Source organism: Schistocerca piceifrons, chromosome 5, assembly GCF_021461385.2.
Source record: "Schistocerca piceifrons isolate TAMUIC-IGC-003096 chromosome 5, iqSchPice1.1, whole genome shotgun sequence".
In the NCBI taxonomy this organism is placed as follows: Eukaryota; Metazoa; Arthropoda; class Insecta; order Orthoptera; family Acrididae; genus Schistocerca; species Schistocerca piceifrons.
This window is the reverse complement of record NC_060142.1, coordinates 261135697-261152009: the sequence shown is the minus strand read 5'-3', so window position 1 is coordinate 261152009 and position 16313 is coordinate 261135697. Positions and strand designations below refer to the sequence as shown.

Here is a 16313-nt window from a genome sequence, read left to right as displayed (position 1 = left end):
TGTGGTATACTGCACAATAAAACTCTTTAAAAAATCAGTTTTGAGAATGATACACACTGATTCTGGAAGATAAATTGCCCCTGAATCCAGATCTTATTTCATAATTTCTGAACCAGCCTCAATTTTCATGTAATAATGGTTTTTACAAATGCTTGCAGCAGCCTACGTATCTGGCAAAATAACATTCTCCCACAAAAACACTTTGAAATGCAAATAGCAAAAAATCTGTAGGTACACTAAAGAATGTAATAAATGAGTAATTAAATGAGTAATATAAGAGTTAAAAAAAGTGAAGAAGAATCGTATCTAGAAACATTTATTTCATGGTTTTCTTTGATAATTGCTTCAGGAACATCACTTCATAAGAGCCAGCAGTAGTGAGACAACCTTGAGGTACTTCATTTGCCTTTGTAACACTTTCCCATTTGAGAAATGACCTGGTGGAACTGTTATCCATGTTCGTCACTAACACTACTAAGATTTTCCAAGAAAACTGCAGATGATTATTCAATAAATGTAGTTTAAGTGATATGCTGCATACCGTATGTTAGTATTATCCCAGTAGCTCTTGTACAATCTTGTGATAACTCTCTGTTTTACAGTTGCCTAAAATGTTTGCACAGATGCTTGTGAAAGATAGCCACACCACTCTTTCAACATCACTCAGCAAATTAAGCAAATATTCATGAGGCATTAATTCTATAGTTTTCTGTCTTGCAAAAATGTCCTCCTTTCCTTTCACTTCAGTAATTGTTGGAAACATCTCTCACAAGTACATGAATTCATGTGAAGTTTTGTCCATGGCTCTCACAACGTTTTTAACTAGGCCCAATTTATTGTTCTGTGTAGGTAGATACACAATTATGGGGTCAACAAGAGGAGTGCCATGCCACCTTTTTTGTAGAAATATTCAGAATCGGGCAGGTAGGTTAGAAAATTTAAAAAGGGAAATGGATAGGTTAAAGTTAGATATAGTGGGAATTAGTGAAGTTCGGTGGCAGGAGGAACAAGACTTCTGGTCAGGTGAATACAGGGTTATAAATACAAAATCAAATAGGGGTAATGCAGGAGTCGGTTTAATAATGAATAAAACAATAGGAGTGCAGGTAAGCTACCACAAACAGCATAGTGAACGCATTATTGTGGCCAAGATAGACACAAAGCCCATGCCTACTACAGTAGTACAAGTTTATATGCCAACTAGCTCTGCAGATGACGAAGAAATTGAAGAAATGTATGATGAAATAAAAGAAATTATTCAGATAGTGAAGGGAGATGAAAATTCAATAGTCATGGGTGACTGGAATTCAGTAGTAGGAAAAGGGAGAGAAGGAAACGTAGTAGGTGAATATGGATTGGGGCTAAGAAATGAAAGAGGAAGCCGCCTGATAGAATTTTGCACAGAGCACAACTTAATCATAGCTAACACTTGGTTCAAGAATCATGAAAGAAGGTTGTATATATGGAAGAACCCTGGAGATACTAAAAGGTTTCAGATAGATTATATAATGGTAAGACAGAGATTTAGGAACCAGATTTTAAATTGTAAGACATTTCCAGTGGCAGATGTGGACTCTGATCACAATCTATTGGTTATGAACTGTAGATTAAAACTGAAGAAACTGCAAAAAGGTGGGAATATAAGGAGATGGGACCTGGATAAACTGAAAGAACCAGAGGTTGTACAGAGTTTCAGGGAGAGCAGAAGGGAACAATTGACAGGAATGGGGGAATGAAATACAGTAGAAGAAGAATGGGTAGCTTTGAGAGATGAAGTAGTGAAGGCAGCAGAGGACCTAGTAGGTAAAAAGACGAGGGCTATTAGAAATCCTTGGGTAACAGGAGAAGTACTGAATTTAATTGATGAAAGGAGAAAATATAAAAATTCAGTAAATGAAGCAGGCACAAAGGAATACAAATGTCTCAAAAACGAGATCGACAGGAAGTGCAAAATGGGTAAGCAGGGATGGCTAGAGGACAAATGTAAGGATGTAGAGGGTTATCTCACTAGGGGTAAGATAGATACTGCCTACAGGAAAATTAAAGAGACTTTGGGAGATAAGAGAACCACTTGTATGAATATCAAGAGCTCAGATGGAAACCCAGTTCTAAGCAAAGAAGGGAAAGCAGAAAGGTGGAGGGAGTATATAGAGGGCCTATACAAGGGCAATGTACTTGAGGACAATATTATGGAAATGGAGGAGGATGTGGATGAAGATGAAATGGGAGATACGATACTGCATGAAGAGTTTGACAGAGCACTGAAAGACCTGAGTCGAAACAAGGCCCCGGGAGTAGACAACATTCCATTGGAACTACTGACGGCCTTGGGACAGCCAGTCCTGACAAAACTCTACCATCTGGTGAGCACGATGTATGAGACAGTTGAAATACCCTCAGACTTCAAGAAGAATATAATAATTCCGATCCCAAAGAAGGCAGGTGCTGACAGATGTGAAAATTACCGAACAATCAGTTTAATAAGTCACGGATGCAAAATACTAACGCGTATTCTTTACAGGCGAATGGAAAAACTGGTTGAAGCTGACCTCGGGGAAGATTAGTTTGGATTCCGTAGAAATATTGGAACACGTGAGGCAATACTAACCCTACGACTTATTTTAGAAGCTAGATGAAGGAAAGGCAAACCTACGTTTCTGGCATTTGTAGACTTAGAGAAAGCTTTTGACAATGTTGACTGGAATACTCTCTTTCAAATTCTAAAGGTGGCAGGGGTCAAATACAGGGAGCGAAAGGCTATTTACAATTTATACAGAAACCAGATGGCAGTTATAAGAGTCGAGGGGCACGAAAGGGAAGCAGTGGTTGGGAAGGGAGTGTGACAGGGTTGTAGCCTATCCCCGATGTTATTCAATCTCTATACTGAGCAAGCAGTGAAGGAAACAAAAGAAAAATTCAGAGTAGGTATTAAAATCCATGGAGAAGAAATAAAAACTTTGAGGTTCACAGATGACATTGTAATTCTGTCAGAGACAGCAAAGGACTTGGAAGAGCAGTTGAACAGAATGGACAGTGTCATGAAAGGAGAGTATAAGATGAACATCAACAAATGCAAAACGAGGATAATGGAATGTAGTCGAATTAAGTCGGGTGATGCTGAGGGAGTTAGATTAGGAAATGAGGCACTTAAAGTAGTAAAGGAGTTTTGCTATTTGGGGAGCAAAATAACTGATGATGGACGAAGTAGAGAGGATATCAAATGTAGACTGGCAATGGCAAGGAAAGTGCTTCTGAAGAAGAGAAATTTGTTAACATCGAGTATTGATGTAAGTGTCAGGAAGTCGTTTCTGAAAGTATTTGTATGGAGTGTAGCCATGTATGGAAGTGAAACATGGACGATAACTAATTTGGACAAGAAGAGAATAGAAGCTTTCAAAATGTGGTGCTACAGAAGAATGCTGAAGATTATATGGGTAGATCATATAACTAATGAGGAGGTATTGAATAGGATTGGGGAGAAGAGAAGTTTGTGGCACAACTTGACCAGAAGAAGAGATCGGTTGGTAGGACATATTCTGAGGCATCAACGGATCACCAATTTAGGGTTGGAGGGCAGCGTGTAGGGTAAAAATCGTAGAGGGATACCAAGAGATGAATACACTAAACAGATTCAGATGGATGTAGGTTGCAGTAGATACTGGGAGATGAAAAAGCTTGCACAGGATAGAGTAGCATGGAGAGCTGCATCAAACCAGTCTCAGGACTGAAGACCACAACAACAACATTCAGAAAAAGACAGCTCTGTGGTCATGATAACCACTCATTTTTGTATTGCAAAGAAGAAGATTCCATCCTTTTAATCATTAAGCTAAAAGCTGAGCCTTTTGCTTCAACAAATTTAAATCACAAATAGTGTTGTTGAAATTCCTCTGAGACAAAAAGTATGACTTATATGATTCACAGTGGCCTTGAAATGTTCAACAGGCCTGCATATCTTCTTTGTTATTTTCTGTATGTTTGTCATTGTATTGATCTTCACTTGCTGTCAAATTCTCTGGAGAAACTGGTATCAGCAATTCTTTAGTGTGACATACAACCTTTATAGCAGATGATAAATTAAAATATTGCACAGTTTTCCGTTTTTTCATTGTGATGATTCTGTGTGTTTTTTTCTGACAAAAATAGCAGTTCTTTGTGTTGTTTATTGGTTCCCTCCAAATCATGGGAACATCAAAAGTCACATGTGATCTGATCCTTTTACCTTGGTTCCCAACGTTACATCCAAGATAAAGTTTGCAGCATTTCTTTACAAGATGATTAAGTTTCTGTTTTTACAACTTCAGAGGTAACTCTTCACAGATATAAATAAAAAATTGCACTATTTACATAAGTACAGCGTTTCTTTTTCCAAACCAATACAAAACACAAACCACACATCTTCATTAACTTAGAACAACAAGTGGCTACTTCCAACAGTTGTCAGAACTCTCAGTGCTGACATGCGAGTGACAGCAAACACAATGTGATTTCAGGTATGACTCAACCATTCACCTGCATTATGTTTATGTGTGGCTCATAGATATGATTTTACAGTATAGCTACTTTACGAGCTTTTAATATTCCTCTCTTTTACACATGCTCCCATTCATCCACCAACAAAGGCCACCCACCAATCACTGTGATGATGCTGTCTGTATATGAGTCATTGTTTGGCCTGACCAACTACTGAAATAGTCATTGTCACTGTGGATGGGTATATTTAGGTGTCTGCATTATTGTTCACGCGTGAGTGTGTACTTGAAAGAGAAAGAATGATAGAATGACAGCCAATGGAGTCTCTATATTGTGATGTTTGCCAATGAGCTAACATGTCCTTACATTTTTAAGCTGTCATGTTAAATTTGACAGATATCAATTTTGACAGGTTTAAAATTTTGAAATGATATCTTATATTCCTTAAATATTACGGAAAGGATCATGAAGCACTTTCCAAGGACAAGAAGAATAGCTGTGAAAAAATAAAATCATAGTTTAATACTTTTAAAAACATGTTTGAATTGATAGTGGAACTTCCAAAAATTTGTGTTGTAATAGCAAGTACAGAGAAACCTCTAAAGTACAGAACTTTGCAAGTTCAATGTCGTACAACTCATCTTGTAATTAACTTAGATAAAAGAGTAAAGTTTTCTGATGCACCACCTCAAAAAGATTTTTTCTGTTTCTGTAGTCGAGTTTTACATGCACTTCCCTTGTGGCACATACAGTATCTAATCAATATTTTTACTTGGTCCAAACCTGTCCTAACATATCAGTGTCAACTGTATTACTATCAACAGATAGTCTTTACCTACAAATTAGCCTTGCCATCATTCTGCAGATCTCTTCTTCAGAGCACAAACCTTTCAGCAGAAGAAACAATAGCCATATACAATCTCAAAATAAGTCCTGACCTAATCATCCTATCTGCAGAGAAAGGTTCAACCCCTGTTGTTATGAATTACAGTGACTACCTAGTAGAAGGCCTCTGCCAATTACATGACTCCTCTGCCTGTAACCTGTGCTAGAGTGATCTCATCCCAGAAGTTCAATACAACCTGCAATCTCTGCTTAAAGCCATAATTAAGGTTCATTGATGTTATCTTCACGATATGGATTCTGAGTCAAGACACCCTATCTTCATTCCTTTGCAACATCAACAACTTCTTCTCTCCTACCTGCTTCACCTGGACCTCCTCAATTCAGTCTGCCATGTTCCTAGACATTCACCACCTCCTCTCCAATAGCTCCATCTTTCCTCCTCTCCAATAGCTCCATCTTTCCTCCTCTCCAATAGCTCCATCTGAACCTCTGCCCACATTGAACCCACCAACATTACCAGTATTTCCACTGCTATCACCCCTTTCACACCAAAAAATCTCTTCCATACTGCATGAACACCTAGGGATGACGTATCTTCAGTGACAAGAATTCCCTTGCCCAGTATGCTGGGAGTCTCACAGACAGGTGCTAGACCCCAGATCTAGTCTGCTAAAAGATCTTCTGCACCATTTCCCCTCATGCTCCCAATCCATCCACCACCCCCAAGAATTAGCCACGAAGGAGTGCCCCCTTCATCACCCCAGACTGGAACAATTGAATCACATCCTTCGCCAGGGCTTTAATTACCTATCATCATGTCCTGAAATGAGGGACATGCTACCAGAGATCTTTCCCACCCCTCCTAAAGTAGTGTTCTGTCACCCACATAACCTCCACAACATCCCAGTTCATCCCTACGTCACTTCCAATCCAACCCCCTTGCCACAAGCATCATTTCCCTGCAGAAGATCCAGGTGCAAGACCTGCCAAATCCACCCACCCAGCACTTCCTATCCCAGTCCTGTCATAGGTTTATTCAACCTCACCAGGGGCTGGGCCACCTGTAAATGCAGCCATGTCATTTATCAGCTCTTTTGCAAATATTACACAGCTTTTTATATTGGCCAGGAACAAAATAGACTACCCTGTGGCACAATGTTCAGCTGAGCATAACAAGGTTGATTTTAATGGCTGCTTCACTACTCAAGCCATATGGATCCTCCCCTCCACCAGCAGGTTTTCTGAACTTCACAGATGGGAGTTATCCTTAAAACACATTCTCTGCTCTCGTAATTATCCCAGTCTCAAACTACGGTTGCATACTGTCCTCACACCCTCCACGCCACAGTTTCCACCCACTCTGTCCTATCACCTCCTTCCCATTCTCATCTCCAACCCTCTTTGTTTGCCACCCACTGCCAAAGCACCAGTCAATCTTTCTCGACTCCTCTCCTTTTTTGCTCCATTTTCCCCACCTCTCTGCCCCATGGCCTCTTGACCCTGTACCTGTTGGCATCCTAGTCCCCGCACACATTCTCAGACTGCTCTCCTCTCTCCCCCCACCCATACACACTGCTATCCCTTTCCTGCTCCCTCCAGATTGGTGCTTCTATCTCACTTGATAGTTGAATTCTGGCCCGAGCTGCCAGAGTTGGCATTCATGGGTGTGTGAGATGTGCTTTTCTTTTTAATTTGTCCCTTGGGTTGCATTCCGAGTAAGTACTGGGCTGGAGCATAAATTCATAGCATTTTTCCATAAGTTTAATATACATAACAGATATACATAATGGAGACTTTAGTGATCAATAATATATTCTTCTTTACTATTTACAACACTCTACAATCACTCGGGTAACTTTTCAATTCCACAACAGTAGAAATGATGTGGTTCTAAGGTGAAGAACTCATTGAGTTATGTTTGGAACACATTTTCATCCAGAAGGGAAGATCCGAAGATCCTTGAAGGTTCTTTGATGGAGAGCGGGGAAGGTGAAAATCTAAGAGCGCTAGATTAGATGAATAAGGTGGGTCCAGAATGACTTCCAAACCCAACTCCTGTGTAGTGTTTGTTGTCAGTCTAGCAGACTGCGGGGAGGGGGGTTGGGGGGGGGGGGGGGGGGGGGGGAGGGGCATTATCGTGAAGAAGTATCACTTCATGCAGTCTTCCTGGTCATTGTTCTTTGATTGTGTCTGCAAGATGTCCCAGTTTGTTGACTATAAATGTCAGCAGAGGTCTTTGTATGGGGAGTTGCTGCTTTGTTTGGACCCATCAATTTCTTTCTTTTCCTTTGTTAGGATGCAGACGTCATTTATTGTCACCAGTAATGATACAGGATAGGAATGGCCGGTGTTTCTCATGAGCCAATTGATGACAAGCAAGGAGAGATTCACATAAGGCCACCCACAGAATTTTTGATTTTTGGCTTAGAGCTTGCAGTACCCATACACTCCACCCAATTTTTGAATCTTCCCCATTGCATGTAAATGTCGCATGATGGTGGACTGATCACAGTTCATCCTATTTCCCAGTCCTTGCATATGCTGACGTGGATCATTGTGGATTAATGTGTTTACAAGATTTCATCAAACCCCTAAGGTCTTTCTAAATGTAGAGTTTTATGTCCACCACAGGACACACACACTCGACTGAATTGATGAATTGTTTATTCACAAATTTCTGTTGATTTGAACAAACAACCTAAACGTACTTGGAGAGTCTTCCAGATTAAACAGCAAATAAACACTTCGTCTGTAGTTCTTAGAGGGCATAAAAGTCTGTTCTTGCCACTGCCAAGAATGAAGTCACTCGTTACCCTATATAGCGGAAACAATAAAAGTTAAGTTCTGAAATGCTACTTGTCCAGTCATCGTGAATGCTCTGTTCTTTTATGAGTACAAGTGATTTCAAGTTAAATTTCCTCATTACAATCCCCAAAATGATGTCCTAGTCAAGATCCGCCTAGCTGGTAGTTTCTAGTTCTCGCTAGTGCGATGTCTTGGCCAGAAGAGCGGAGGTGAATGGTGGACTGGACAATGACAGCTGTGGTGGCGGTGACTCTGGTGATGATTATCAGTTTTTGGCAGTGATATCACTGCTGTCTGCTGCTTCAGTGGGAGCTTAAATCCTCGCTTCACAGAGGATTACTTCATTTTGATTGGCTGCAGAGCTGGGCTGCAGTAGCAGAACATAGTGCCAATCTGAGCATACTGATTCCAGATGCATGTAATGATTGTGGTGTCAGTGCAACCTCTGGAATTGCCCTCTGTTGGCCTCCCTGCTGGCTTCCTCACCTTACTGTGCAGAGCCATGGGTGTTTGAATATTGTGGCCAGACATTCAGCCACTACTGTTCCATGGTAGGTGTGCCACAGGACAGAGAATTCCTAATGTCAAAACAATCCTCAAATCAAGAAAACCATTTCTTTGTCTTTCTGTCCAATGGAATTATTCTCATACATGGTGCAAATGTTTATGGCTGCCTCTGCTACTGTCATCCTTCTACTGAAGTCAAACAGGAGAATATGTCAGAAATATTCCAATTTCTTCCCTTGGCACACCATTTTCTAGTGTCCACAGGTCCACTCACTATTTCCAAATGACAAAATGGCAATGTGTGGACTGAAATAGCAACAGTGAACTATAAATTTAAAAATAATGACAATTGAAGAATAAACCCATAGCAACTGGAATGTCAACATCCATAACAAAAACACTATGAACTTATGCACCAACCTAATAGTTCTCAATTGGACTACATTGAAGCCTTCTGTAGCTTCGTTATCAGCTGAACTTCCAAATGCGAATACACTGCCTCTCTGCTTGTTCATTATTGTGTTCCATTTTATACAAGTAATCAAAATAGTTATAAAAGCATTAACAAAAATGAGGATGGGGAATCATCACCTGTAGCTGATTGATGCTGCATAATCCAGCTGTGGAAAGTTATTACTAATTTTCAATGTTCCACTCTTTCTTTGGTTTAATTAGACACTCTTACAAACACCAAATGCATCCACCCGTGTGTGTGTGTGTGTGTGTGTGTGTGTGTGTGTGTGTGTGTGTGTGTGTGTGTGAGAGAGAGAGAGAGAGAGAGAGAGAGAGAGAGAGAGAGAGAGAGAGAGAGGTGTAGCAAGCAACACCTCTGTGCTGCTGTTGTGTCTCAATGTGATGGACCAATAAGCTATGTGTGACTTGTTGCTTTCGATTTCATTCAGGAACATCTGTCGTAGCAATACTCTCTAGAGACTTTTGCTGGATGTGGCATCAATAAGGGCTATATACGAGCAGGAAAAATTATCATATAGAATGTTCTGATAATTTCAGAATGTGATTACATTATTTTACATTGTGAATAATTGAAATCCACATATCTTTGAGAGTGAAAAATGAATATATTTACCAATAATAAAGTGTTGTTTTACACTGAAGTGCCAAAGAAAATGGTATAGGTATGCATATTCACACACAGAGATATTTAAACAGGCAGAATACAGTGCTGCAGTTGGCAACACCCATATAAGACAACAAGTTTCTGGCGTAGTTGTTAGATTGGTTATTGCTACTATAATGGCAGGTTATCAAGATTTAAGTGAGTTTGAATGTGGTATTATAGTTGCAAATTGAGCAATGGGACACAGCACCTCCGAGGTAGTGATGAAGTGGGGATTTTCCCATACGGCAATTTCACAAGTGTACTATGAATATCAGGAATTTGGTATAACATCAAATCTCTGACATCGCTGTGGCCGGAAAAAGATCCTGCAAGAATGGGACCAATGATGGCTGAAGAGTCATTCAACGTGATAGAAGTGCAACACTCCCACAAATTGCTGCTGATTTCAATGCTGGGCCATCAACAAGTGTCAGCATGTGAACCATTCAACAAAACATCATCAATATGGGCTTTCAGAGCAGAAGACCCACCCACGTACCCTTGATGACTGCACAATACGAAGCTTTACGTCTTGCCTGGGCCGATCAGCACCAACATTGGACTGTTCATGATTGGAAACATGTTGCCTGGTCAGACAAGTCCCATTTCAAATTGCATTGAGCAGATGGACATGTATGGGTATCGAGACAACCTCATGAAAGCTATATGATGAGGAGCAACTTTCCTTCTCATAACTGTTACATTCCATCCTGGATTTTCCATTGTTTGATCATTACATTATAATTATTCTTTGGGTTTATAGCAATTTATGTTTTGAAATATTCGAAAAATTCGAATTTGCATGTTGTATAAGTAAGAGGCTAAAAATATTTTTTAATAAAGGTTTACATAGTTGTAGTGGAAGGGGAATTGAAGTCAAATGCAGTTACATAGCACATGGAGAAACTAATACATGCAGAATTCCTTTTCTTATCGCCAGCTTATGAGGCCCGCTTTTGTTCTTTGTGGTTGTGTGCTGTTATAAATATGGTCATGTGCATGAATACTGTGCTACCTACTTGCAAGCACATGTCATGCTGAGGTGAAATAGTGCTCACAATAGCAGTGCTGTGTCCATGGATGCACATGCAGTGCTGTTGATGAGCCTGGCACACAAGAGGTGGCACCTGCTGAAGATTCTGGGGGACAACCTACCAACCTGTTTGGTTGCTGTCTGGAATATTTACATACATGTGCAGTGAGAACAGATTGGTGTCTGCCTGGAGGCCCTATTGCTGGTAAAGGCAGATGATGACCAAAGCTGAACCATCCAGGGACATGGGTGTACAATTCATTGATGAGTAGCTGAGACATAGCACAAACCATTGATGTATGGGTTTCTGTCTGTCATTTTGAATTTTGTTCTTCTCCAAAAGTAATTATACTTTGTTCTGTTGTTGTGCTCAAGTATGTCACTGCACTTTATAACTTCAGTTTGTTTATTAAAAAAAATATAAGTAATTTAAATATGTATAGAGAATATATTGTTAAGCATATGTGCTGCACAAACACCTCATGACATGTTCTGTATGGCCTATCTCATGTATAAGTCTTATTACTCATTTCCATGATAGCAACAATCTTTTTAAGTGGATATTAGCTGTATAGCCATGCAATTCAGTTAAGAAAGGAGTAAAATATTTTTAAAGTCTGACTGGGAACTATCTTTACAAGGTGTCTAATGAGATATAAACCACCACTGACTTTTCCACATGCAAAGTTAATGTAGTTTGTCCACCACAGACTTCATCAGTGTACACACCTAGAAATTTGCAGCTGCCAGTTTCTGTTGCTGAGATGATACATACGTTCTTTACATTGGTATGGTGATAACTGCCAGTAACTGAGACTTGGTGACATTTACCTTGAGGCCCTGATCATTAAAGTATTCTCTTAATTCTGTTAACAAAGCTATTCTGTACCATAGAATATGACTGAGGCATCATTTGCATAGCTTATAATGTGGGAGTTAATGGGTTGTCCAGTGTCATTAATATATGTGAGAAAGGGACCAAGGATTGAGCCATTAGTTATATCTTGTATTAATGTTTCACTGGTGGAGTGAAATTTTATAATTTTTTCATAAATTTGTAAATCAATTTAGTGCATTGCTTACAGATCAAAAAGTATGATGATGTAAGATGCACGGATGAAGTCTCTATATTATATGACTTAAGTTTCTTTAGAAGTAACCTAGGCTTACTGTGTCAAACTATTTGTCAGGCATGAGGATATATGTGCAGTTTGCATCCTTTGGTCCAACAGACAGGGAAATTCTTGGAAGAACTATGTAACTGCTATGGTCACATTTAGCCCTTATGTAAAGAAATCTATAAGTGGTTCATTTTTTGTGAGTACTAAGCCAGGATAAGATAATACTTTCAACTATCTTACTGAAGGTGGGGGTTAATGATACTGGTCTGTAGTTAAAGACACCTTCATTGCTTCCTGTTTTCTGATTGGCTTCATGATACTCATTTTTAAAACAGCAGGATGACGTAGAGCTACATTTTTCAAAGCTAATTTAACAACTGTTTTAACTGTCTGTGTTAATCCATCTTCTATCTTATGATGTTTTCTTATATAATATAGTTTGGAAAAATTTTGCAGTATAAAATATTGATTTCATATCCTCATTATTGAAACAGGGTGTATATGTAAACAAGGAAAAAAATTCCCGGATTTCTCCCAGATATCCCGCTTAAAAATACACTTTCTCCCGGGTGGAAACATAGTTTTTCCCTGTTAACTGACAGTATATTTTCTCTCGGAACTGTATAACTTATCAATCTTTTGAATGGTTATGGTTTTATACATGGGCTTAGAATTTCCCAGCGCTTTAGAAAACGAAACTCAGGGGAAAAAACATCTTTTGGAAAGATATTTGATGAGCAGTAACATGTACGCTGTATATTTTCATATTACGAAAGTATAAATTTGAATTCCACCAAACACCGCATGTTATTTTCCGAAGCAGTGAAATTGAGATTGCAATGTGTATTTGTAAGCCAGTCATAGCTCATGTCACGTGATCTCGCCAGCCGATGACAGTGGATATTCAGAGCTTCAGACACGTGGTGTAGCCAGCCAAAACAACATCACTGTTAAGTAGCGCGAACACACGAACAGGAAACATTAATGGGTATATATATATATATATACACACACACACACACACACACACACACACACACACACACACACACACACTCCTGGAAATGGAAAAAAGAACACATTGACACCGGTGTGTCAGACCCACCATACTTGCTCCGGACACTGCGAGAGGGCTGTACAAGCAATGATCACACGCACGGCACAGTGGACACACCAGGAACCGCGGTGTTGGCCGTCGAATGGCGCTAGCAGCGCAGCGTTTGTGCACCGCCGCCGTCAGTGTCAGCCAGTTTGCCATGGCATACGGAGCTCCATCGCAGTCTTTAACACTGGTAGCATGCCGCGACAGCGTGGACGTGAACCGTATGTGCAGTTGACGGACTTTGAGCGAGGGCGTATAGTGGGCATGCGGGAGGCCGGGTCGACGTACTGCCGAATTGCTCAACACGTGGGGCGTGAGGTCTCCACAGTACATCGATGTTGTCGCCAGTGGTTGGCGGAAGGTGCACGTGCCCGTCGACCTGGGACCGGACCGCAGCGACGCACGGATGCACGCCAAGACCGTAGGATCCTACGCAGTGCCGTAGGTGACCGCACCGCCACTTCCCAGCAAATTAGGGACACTGTTGCTCCTGGGGTATCGGCGAGGACCATTCGCAACCATCTCCATGAAGCTGGGCTACGGTCCCGCACACCGTTAGGCCGTCTTCCGCTCACGCCCCAACTCGTGCAGCCCGCCTCCAGTGGTGTCGCGACAGGCGTGAATGGAGGGACGAATGGAGACGTGTCGTCTTCAGCGATGAGAGTCGCTTCTGCCTTGGTGCCAATGATGGTCGTATGCGTGTTTGGCGCCGTGCAGGTGAGTGCCACAATCAGGACTGCATACGACCGAGGCACACAGGGCCAACACCCGGCATCATGGTGTGGGGAGCGATCTCCTACACTGGCCGTACACCACTGGTGATCGTCGAGGGGACACTGAATAGTGCACGGTACATCCAAACCGTCATCAAACCCATCATTCTACCATTCCTAGACCGGCAAGGGAACTTGCTGTTCCAACAGGACAATGCACGTCCGCATGTATCCCTTGCCACCCAACGTGCTCTAGAAGGTGTAAGTCAACTACCCTGGCCAGCAAGATCTCCAGATCTGTCCCCCATTGAGCATGTTTGGGACTGGATGAAGCGTCGTCTCACGCGGTCTGCACGTCCAGCACGAACGCTGGTCCAACTGAGGCGCCAGGTGGGAATGGCATGGCAAGCCGTTCCACCGGACTACATCCAGCATCTCTACGATCGTCTCCATGGGAGAATAGCAGCCTGCATTGCTGCGAAAGGTGGATATACACTGTACGAGTGCCGACATTGTGCATACTCTGTTGCCTGTGTCTATGTGCCTGTGGCTCTGTCAGTGTGATCATGTGATGTATCTGACCCCAGGAATGTGTCAATAAAGTTTCCCCTTCCTGGGACAATGAATTCACGGTGTTCTTATTTCAATTTCCAGGAGTGTGTGTGTGTGTGTGTGTGTGTCTCTCTCTCTCTCTCTCTCTCTCTCTATATATATATATATATATATATATATATATATATATATATATATATCGCTGGCAGGTCGATAGACACACAAACATACACACAAAATTTAAGCTTTCGCAACAAACTGTTGCCTCATCAGGAAAGAGGGAAGGAGAGGGGAAGACGAAAGGAAGTGGGTTTTAAGGGAGAGGGTAAGGAGTCATTCCAATCCCGGGAGTGGAAAGACTTACCTTAGGGGGAAAAAAGGACAGGTATACACTCGCACACACGCACATATCCATCCACACATACAGACACAAGCAGACATATATATATGTCTGCTTGTGTCTGTATGTGTGGATGGATATGTGCGTGTGTGCGAGTGTATACCTGTCCTTTTTTCCCCCTAAGGTAAGTCTTTCCACTCCCAGGATTGGAATGACTCCTTACCCTCTCCCTTAAAACCCACTTCCTTTCGTCTTCCCCTCTCCTTCCCTCTTTCCTGATGAGGCAACAGTTTGTTGCTAAAGCTTAAATTTTGTGTGTATGTTTGTGTTTGTTTGTGTGTCTATCGACCTGCCAGCGCGTTCGTTCGGTAAGTCACCTCATTTTGTTTTTATATATAATTTTTCCCACGTGGAATGTTTCCTTCTATATATATATATATATATATATATATAAAAATAATAGAGGGAAACATTCCACGTGGGAAAAATATATCTAAAAAGAAAGATGATGAAACTTACCAAACAAAAGCGCTGGCAGGTCGATAGACACACAAACAAACACAAACATACACACAAAATTCTAGCTTTCGCAACCAATGGTTGCCTCGTCAGGAAAGAGGGAAGGAGAAGGAAAGACAAAAGGATATGGGTTTTAAGGGAGAGGGTAAGGAGTCATTCCAATCCCGGGAGCGGAAAGACTTACCTTAGGGGGAAAAAAGGACAGGTATACACTCGCACACACACACATATCCATCCACACATACACAGACACAAGCAGACATATATATATATAATGTTGCTACAAGAAAAACAAAGCTTTTACATATAATATTGGTCTCTAAGGCCAATACGCTGCAAGAGAAGCTAAGCTTTCACATATAATGTTGGTCTTTTATGCACATATTACATTTTAAGATATATCACACAAATGTGCCAGTAAATTTTTTAATGATGACATAAAAGTGTGATCTTCTGGGCTATAAATTCTTCAAAATGGCTTGTCATCAAAGATCTGATTTTTAAATGAGTCCCAGATTCCCAGTGAAGTAGGCATCGACCTGATATTAAGCTTTCTAATATGGTTTCGGGATGTAAATTTCCTTGGGTACCAGTACTTTGTTATCTCATGTCTGGTTCTTTGTTATGGCGTAATGCCATACATGCTAGAAGATGAAAACGTACACTTGAAATGCACCAAGCAATTGAAACTAGCCCATAGTTTGAAATTAAACCTTTTGTTTCAAATATATTGCCTGCCTCAGCGGAAAGATTAATAAAAGAAAATTTCTTCAGCAAACCGATAAAAATAGCTTCATTGTTCTGCATGGCAATTAATGCTTGACTGTCAGAAAGGTGGAAATAAAATAAAATCTGAAACTAATAATGTATTTTAGCCTTCCGTAATTATGTGAATGATAGCTCCCGGCCAAAGAAATCAATTTTGTTTTCATTTGACGTGAGTGCAGTAGACAAAGAGGAAACAGCAAAACCACTAAATGTAAACATGGGTCACATGGAGACTACTCGCTTCCCCATTATAACTCAGACTGCTCTGCGCATCAGACCCGTATCTACGATATTTCTGAACCGGGGCAATAGTAGATGGTGGCGTCCCTCAAGCGTTTGAGATAGGACGTCTAAAACTTAAAAAAATCAAATTTTCAAAAATATGTTCATTTTGTAGCGCACATCTTTCTGAAG

At 40.9% G+C, this 16313-nt stretch overlaps 1 protein-coding gene across 1 annotated transcript in view; it reads left to right on the top strand.

The window, feature by feature from the left end:
* LOC124798932 (myosin-VIIa-like) overlaps window positions 1-16313 on the top strand; it is a 393313-nt gene that overhangs the window by 296249 nt on the left and 80751 nt on the right. The window lies entirely within an intron of this gene.